The following is an 8,704-nucleotide window of genomic DNA, read 5'->3' as shown; positions in this document are numbered from 1 at the left end:
AAAGCAAAGAAAAAAAAAAAAAAAAAAAAAAAAAAAAAAAAATCACCCGTGGCCAATGATCTAATCAATCATGCCTTGGTAATGAATCTCCATAAAAACCCCAAAGGAGAGGGCTCAGAGAGCTTCCAGGTTGGACATGCTGGGATGGTGGTGTGCTTGGAGAGGGCATGGCAGCTCTGCGCCCCTTCCCTCATACCTTGCCCTGTGCATCTCTTCCGTCTGGCTGTTCCTGAGTTCATTCCTTTTTATAAGAAATCAATAATCAAGCACAATGTTTCTCTGAGTTCTGTGAGCCACTCTAGCAAATTAATCGAACCCCAGGAGGGGGTCATAGGAACCTTCAATCTATAGCCAGTTGGTCAGAAGCACAGGTGATAATCTGGACCTGGCACTGGTCCCCGAAGCGTGTGGGGGGGATGGTAGTCCCGATCGAGCCCCTTAACCTGTGGAATCTGATGCTGTCCATCTCTGAGGGGACAGTGTCAGAGCTGAGTTGAATTGTAGGACACCCAGCTGGCGTTAAGGAATTGTTTACTGATGGCGAGGACCCTCACCACCGCACGCCCGCACCCACACACGTTGGAACTGTGATCAGAAGCCTCATAGTCACGTTCACAGGGTTAGGACTTCAACATATTTTTGGGGGGCACAATTCAACCCATAACACACTATGAATAATGAGGTCTATGATGCCAGTGATGGCACTATAACCCGTCATACTATGGAGGGTAACACAACTGTGCAGTCACTGATTGCAACACAGCCTCAGGACATTGAGAGGAGCAAGCCTGTGTCTCCGATTATGTCGTGAGGATGGGTGGCCAATAAAATGAAGTCCCAGATTACCCACCGATGTTGCCCTTGGCTATGGGCGTTTATGTGATGAGGCCTTCAGCTCTTTCAGAATAGCCTCTGTTTTAACCCAGATTCTCTAGGAAGCCAACCCTGAGGCAAGAATTTTGGGGAGAGGGAGGGAGATGTTGCAGTGCCAGGAGGCAAAAGGGTGGAAGGAAAAGGAAATGAGACAAAAAAGGAAGGAAACAAATACAAAGCAGTACGAGACCAGGCAGGCCAAGACCCTAAGAAAAATGGAGCTGATTTCAAGGTCGCTCGCTGTTTCTGGAGAAGCTGTGTGAACCACCGCATCTAAGAACAGCCCGCAGGGTGGGTGATCTCTAGGAAGGGCAAGAAATTCATCAGCCAGCCCCTCCCGGTCTCCTGTCTCTCCTGGTTAGAGCAAACTGCTCCACAGTTATGGGCTGTCTCGTGGAGCCCGTGGGCAGCCACTGGGCAAAACGGAACCAGGCACCACGCTTCACCTGAGCCCAGAAGTGGAAGGAGGAGCCAGGTTGGTTTGGCCGTAACCGCGTGGGCTCGGCCGCCACTGGGGTCGAGGACAAGCCCCGACCCTGTGGTCTAGGCCGGTTGCGGGCCACACCGCTGCAGGTTGGGCAGCTGAGCATCTGCGATGCCGTCCAGTTTGGCTCCCTGGGGCCAGCAGGTGCCCCGGGTGCAGCCCTGCAAAGGGCCCAGAGCAGGAGGGTGGGTCAAGCGGAGCAGGAGATCTGGACCGATTCCATCTCCAAATGTCTTGACCCTGTTTTGGAAACGCTTCCTTGGACTGCTAACATCTCGCTGCCATTAGTCTGTGGACATTTTGAAAATGCGAAGTTGATCTCAGGGCTTATTGGAAATACCAGCCGCCGGGTGGGTGCACAGACCTGCCGCGCCCTCCCGCTTGGCTCCAGGAAAGAGCTCAGATGGAAACCAGCCCCTGTGTGAGCCCCTCCCGAGGCCTGCACCCAGTTTCACATGGGAGAGAGTCTGTGCCAAGTAGGTGCTCGCCATTCCTTAAATGGAAGCACAGACCTGCAGTCTGAAAACCGTAAGAGGAAACAGCCACGGTGCAGCTGCCCTTACTTGGCTCAGGGACGGGGTGAGATGAATCTGCCTTGAAAAGAGCAGTGCCCTGGTCCCCCACCAGCCAGGGCTCGTCCACAGCTGTCCACCCCTCCTGGGCCTGCTGCAGCTACAGGGAGCTCTTCAGCCGAGGGCATCGCAGGATCATGCGTGGTCAGGGACTGATCAAGAAGGGGCATCACGGTCTGGCCATCCTGCCCGATTCTGCTGGGTAAATACACCCTAGAGCTCCCCTTAGGGCTGGCCGGGCTCTGCCGGGCTGCATAGCAGCTGACCTCGCCCTCTGTCCTTTCCCCGGGTCACAGGCTTCTATCCCCAGTGGACTTCCAGCAGAGCCCACCAGACATCACGGCTGTCACAGGTCCTGTATCTCCCTCCTGAGACAAGCCAGATGTGGAAGGGGTGATGGCCTCCTCCAGCCTTGTTGAAAGAGCGAGTCAGTGATAAGAGCAGTGCAGACAAGCTAGGTCAGGGGCTCTGGGCGGGGAGGGTGTGCTGGGTGCTGTTGGCTGCAGGGGGGTCAGCCAGAGATGAGAGGATCTCAGCTGCCTCTAGGCCATAGGGAACATTTATGCAAATTAGGAGAAGGCGCCACCTGTTTCCCACTCCCCACCTGGATGGACCCATCCCCGCAGGCACAAGGCTTGGTGTGTACAGAGCCCTTTTGAATAAAGAAATGGCGCCCCCTCCCCTAGGCAGAGGCGGCCCTGCCCTGGGGAGCATGGCTTGGCGAGGGGAGTATGGGCTGGCTTTCAGCTCCTCTGCCAGGAACCTTGGTTCTGGGCACAGAATGCAAAATTATATACAACAGCCCTGCTCCCAGACTTTGCTCAGAATCCTGGAGCAAACCTTGGCCTTGGAGAGAGTCAGAGAAGATAGATATGGGGCATCTCAGGTGGTCCCAACTGTGGGCCACATGGCATTCGTGGGCACTTCGTCTGTCACCCGCAAACCCAAAGTGGTTTAAGCAATAAAGAAGTGGATTGACTCTCACTGGACTAGAAAATCCAGACGGTTCAGTCTTCAGGATCAGTTTGGTCTAGTATTTCATGGGTCCAAGGACATTTGTGTGTGTCTCCATTCTGCCATTGACCATGTCTGTTTCAGCTGAAGGCTGGCTGTCCTCATGGTTGCAAGGTGAATGCCAACAGCTTGCAGAGGAACATGCTTCCACATCCATGTCCAGAAGGAGAGGGAGCTTCTCTTGCCTCATCAATCAAGCAAAAATCTTTTGCTGCCCCTTGATTGGAGCAACTTAGGTCTCATCCAGTCTTCATCGCCATGGCCGGGGAACACTCTGAGAAGTTTGGAACTGGGCCGCTACTTTTTCCCCTTGAAACGATAATGGGGACGAGGGAGATGTATGTGTCAAGGGGGGAAGGTGTTAGTGGGTTAGAATGATTGGGACTCCACTTTGAGGCCGAGGGTGGGGTCATCCTATCCAGACTCCACAGCTACTATCTCCTGGTGGTGGGTGTGGAATGAGAGCTGGAGAGTGAACGCAGTGCGTGGTGCCATGTTGGGCACTTACGACGGCACGTGAACAAAATCTGGACGTAAGCATCTCCCCAGTTCCTGACCTCTCCCCGCTACTTTCTCTGTCTGACTGTTAGCACGGTTTTATAGACAAGGACATGAGAACTCATATACTGGCACTGGCAAGCAAACCAGTTTGAATCTGATTTCTTAGGTCCCATTTCGATCTCAGTATTATGAAAGACGGGTGCGATGGTAGCAACTCTTTACATCCTGGTTCACAATGTGCTTTCCTTATTGCTCTACATGACCACCTACTGGAGGTCTAGCGGGCATTTTGTCTATTTTGTAAAGAGGCAGCTGAGACTCCAGAGGCAAAGTGACATGTCCAAGTTCACACAGCTACAAGATGGCAGAGGTGGGCCTCAAAGCTTAGTTTTCTGCAGGAGATCCAACCTCTTGCCTACAGAGATATTGCCCTCTTGGTCTCGGGACGTGGAATGACTTCACTATCAGGAAGTGGAAAAAGGCCTCTTTTCTTCCTGAGAGTTTTCCTGTTGCACCACTCCCTCCTGTTCCCTGCAGATCATGAGCTCCCCACCACTAGAGGCATCCAAGCCGAGACTGAGCGCCTGCTTGGAGGGATACAGTGGATGGAAGGTTGACCTGAACAATTTGAGTTTCCTTCCAGTTCTGAGGTTCTGCGGCTCCAAGCTCTCTGGAAACCCGGCACCTCCCGGGGTCCATCTGTACACACGTGAGGTCCTATTTGCTTGTCATAACCACATGAAGAAGACCTTTCCGTTCCCCAAAGGGCCCTGGTGTGCAGCCCATGGTGTGACTAAGGCACAGGAAGCTCCCGAGGACACTCAAACCATATACCTTTGGTGACTGCGTGCTGATTTGGAGGAAGGCACTGAGCTCATGACATCACGATTATTTGGTTCTCTTGTACTGAAACATCCCACAAATGGCAGTAGTTATCAAGTCCTGCCTGTCATGACATTTTCTTCAAAACGTGAGAAGATGTTCCTGAATTTTTTTCTCCTTACTCCCATCCCCCTTCCCACTCTGCTTCCAGTTCACATCCAGCCCACACCACTTTCCGCTTCCCACATCATGCCCTTTCTCTCCTCATTTGACACCATAATGTCCCCTTCTTTCCCAGTCTCTGGCCAGGAGCAGATATGGAGCCAGGGGCACCAAGAGACAAGCATTTGTCAGGTGTTTCCAGGGCAGGGCCCTGAGCAGCTCGAATACGTGTTAACGTCAGGAGCTGAGCCGAGGTCCGTGGCCCTTTGCTGAATTCCACCGGGAAGAGGGGGTGTAAGGAGAGGCTGGCTGTCTCCATGCCTGAGGTTCCCTTTCCCCTGTGCTGTGCGGGTGATCACAGATTTCCTACACGGCAGCCAAGTTCAGCGAAAAGCACTGGCTCGGACATACACACCCAGATGGATTTGTTTGAAAATCACTAGCTATTTACTTTTTAAAAATTTAATAAGCTTTATTTTTTTAGAGCAGTTTTAGGCTTGTAGCAAAATTGAGGGGAAAATATAGAGAGTTCCCACATACCCCCTGCCCCTCCACAGGCACAGACTCCCACTGTCCAGATCCTCACTAGAGGGCACGTTTGTTACTAAAAATGAACCTACACTGATACATCGTTATCACTCAGAGTCCAAAGTTTACATTAGGGTTCACTCTTGGTGTTATACACCCTGTGGGTTTGGACAAATGTGTAATGATATGTAGCCACCATTATAGTATCATACACAAGAGATTCACTGCCCTGTGAAACGTCTGAGCTCTGATTCACCCTCTCCTCTCCAACCCTTGGCAACCACTGCTTTTTTTACTGTCTCCATAATTTTGTCTTTTTCCAGAATGTCATAGAGTTGGAATCGTACAGGATTAGTCTTCTCAGATTGGCTTCTTTCACTTAGTAATATGCATTTAAGTCTCTCCCATGTCTTTTCATGGCTTGAGAGCTCATTTCTTTTTAGCAATGATTAATATTCCATTGTCTGGATGTACCATAGTTTATTCATCCACTCACCTATTGCAGGACCTTTTGGTTGAGTCCAAGTTTGGGCAGTTATAAATAAATCTGCTATAAACATCTGTGTGCAGATTTTCACGTGGATATAAGTTTTCAACTCATTTGGGTAAATACCAAGGAGCAGTTTTTTAAAAAATAAATTTATTTATTTATTCATTTATTTAATTTTTGGCTGCATTGGGTCTTCTCTGCTGCACGCGGGCTTTCTCTAGTTGTGGCGAGCGGGGGCTACTCTTTGTTGCGGGGCGCAGGCTTCTCATTGTGGTGGCTTCTCTTGTTGCAGAGCATGGGCACTAGGCGCGCGGGCTTCAGTAGTTGTGGCACAAGGGCTTCAGTAGTTGTGTCTCGCGGGCTCTAGAGTGCAGGCGCAGCAGTTGTGGCTCACGGGCTCAGTTGCTCTGCGGTATGTGGGATCTTCCCGGACCAGGGCTCGAACCCGTGTCCCCTGCACTGGCAGGCGGATTCTTAACCTGTGCCACCAGGGAAGCCCCAAGGAGCAGTTTTGTAAGAAACTGACAAACTATCTTCCAAAGTGTCTGCACCGTTTTGCATTCCCACCAGCAACGAATATTGCTCCACATCCTTCTCAGCGTTTGGTGGTGTCGGTGTTTTGGATTTCGATGGTTCTTCTGGGTGTGTAGCGATATTTCACTGTGGGTTTTTTTTTTTTTTTTTTTTTTTTGCGGTACGCGGGCCTCTCACTGTTGTGGCCTTTCCCGTTGCGGAGCACAGGCTCCGGACGCGCAGGCTCAGCGGCCATGGCTCACGGGCCCAGCCGCTCCGCGGCATGTGGGATCTTCCCGGACCGGGGCACGAACCCGTGTCCCCTGCATCGGCAGGCGGACTCTCAACCACTGCGCCACCAGGGAAGCCCTTCACTGTGGTTTTAATTCACAAGTCTCTAATGACCTGGGATGTGGAACATCTTTTCATGTATTTACATACCATCTGTGTATCTTCTTTAGTGAGGTGTCTGTTCAGGCCACTTGCTGGGATTTTGACTGGGATTGCACTGATTTACAGACCAAGTTAGGAAGAGCTCACATCTTGACAAAACGAGTCTTCCTATCCATGAACATGAGCTACCTTTGCAATTACTTAGTTCTTCTTTGATCTCTTTCATCAGAACTTCGTAGTTGTCCTCATATAGAGCTTGTACAAATATTTGTCAAAGTTATACCTAAGTTTTTCATTTTGGGGGTGCTAATTTAAATAGTAATATAAGAGTGTATGTTTAAGTTAATCAAAGGGAAGATTCTTCCGGGCTGGTCTGGCCTATTCAGGTAGGCCTCTTCAAAGAAGACTTAGGCCTTCACTGAGATCAGAGAGGCTCTAATGCTGGCCTCAAAGAAGATTAAACCTCCATGAGTTCTATAGTTGCAAAAACGTTAATTCTGCCACATGAGCAGGGAAGAGGGTCCTGAACCTCAGATGAGACCCCAGCCCCAGCCAACACTTTAACTGCAGCCTTGTGAGATCTTGAGCAGAGGACCCAGCTAAGCCTTGGCCAGATTCCTGACTCATGGAAACTGTGAGATAACAAATGTTTGCCGAATCTGTGGTACTCCGTTACACAGTAGCAGAACAAATACACTATGTATAGCACTGACTTTTGGGAAATAGGGAAGCTGGGTGTGCAAATGTGAGGCTTTCACATTTTTTGAATTTTTACAATGAATATATATTAATTTTGCAGTTAAAGAAAAGGAAAATGCTAAAGGACTTGTTTTTAAAAGAATTTTCTTCTCCTTTTACACTCCTTTTAAAAAGCAAGCGCAAAAGCAGACAGCATCCACCCACACCCCCACCCCCACCCCCCGTGACTGTTCCATTCCACACAGCGAGGCCTGAAGCCCGAGAGTCCCGCTTTGTGTTCTCACTGCATTTTTCTTTCCCTAGAAAGTCAAAGCAACTTCATCTCAGGCCCAGAGGTGGTCCTATCCCAGCCTCCAGGGCAGCATCGTGCATCCAAAGTCTTTGACATCTTTCTACACACCTGGGACATGCAGCGGCTCTGTCACATAAGCAGTCTTCCCACCCACGACCTAAGCTGGATAAGTCACGGCTGAACAGCGGCGGGGGATGGGGCAGGGGTGTTCAGACCCAAAGGGACATGCCCACAGCAGGACTGGACCCAGGAAGTCAAACTCCCCTTCCTTGCTCCTTCCCTCCTTCCTCGTTCACATTTTCAGCATCTTATAGTCCGTAAAGCCTATTCATCCCCATTATTTTATTTGTTCCTCATAAGATCTCGTACTCAGGAAGGAAAGGTCACTAATTCCATTTTGCAGGTGGAAAAACTGAGGCATAGAAAAGAAAACAAGAAGCTCAGGAGCTGGGGCAAAAAAAGAAACAAGAAAGAAAAAAATTTCCTGATGAATCCATTTTCCATCATTCTCTTCTCTACCCCATTCTCCATCCAACACCCCCTCCCACCCCGCTGGCCTCCTGCACTTGCCTTCCAGGCACAGTTTATTCAGGCAGGATGAGGAGAGCTGGGCCTTCAGGTCAATCAACTCCTCAGCCGGTGCACAGCAAAAACGAAATGTAGGGCCTTCCCTGGTGGCGCAGTGGCTGGGAGTCCGCCTGCCGATGCAGGGGACGCGGGTTCGCGCCCCGGTCCGGGAAGATCCCACGTGCCGCGGAGCGGCTGGGCCCGTGAGCCACGGCCGCTGAGCCTGCGCGTCCGGAGCCTGTGCTCCGCGACGGGAGAGGCCACAACAGTGAGAGGCCCGCGTACCGCAAAAAACAAAAAACAAAAAAAAAAAGAAATGTAAATTTTTGATGGAGTACAGAACTGAATCTTAATGAAAGGCATTATTAAATTCAGCAAAACACAAAGAAATTTTAACTGAACAGAACTGATTATTCCATTAAAAGGTAATAGATTGCAGCTTGCCTCTTTCGGTGTCTAGACAAATCATTTAGATGCACATGTGCTGGTTTTAATTAGCGCCATGGAAATTAAGCATTCTGTGGCCTGAAATGTTATTGACGAACAAATTTAAAAAATACTTATTTAATAAAGAAAAATACAACTCAAACGATTACTCCCCATGATGCCTAAATAGATTCTGTGTTTTTTTCCCTTCCCTGTTTAAATGAAAAACCCACATGAATCAAATTGCTGCTTCATCGTGTCTAATAGAAGGTTTTGTGCTCCCCCAGCCCCCCATGATATCACAAAATGTACAGTTCTAATAGGAGTCCTATGCAAGACTGAATAAAGCACAGCGAGAAACTTTCCAT

Source organism: Lipotes vexillifer, unplaced genomic scaffold, assembly GCF_000442215.2.
Source record: "Lipotes vexillifer unplaced genomic scaffold, Lipotes_vexillifer_v1.1 scaffold390, whole genome shotgun sequence".
Taxonomy (NCBI): Eukaryota; Metazoa; Chordata; class Mammalia; order Artiodactyla; family Lipotidae; genus Lipotes; species Lipotes vexillifer.
The sequence above is the reverse complement of the archived record's forward strand: the minus strand, read 5'-3'. Positions refer to the sequence as shown.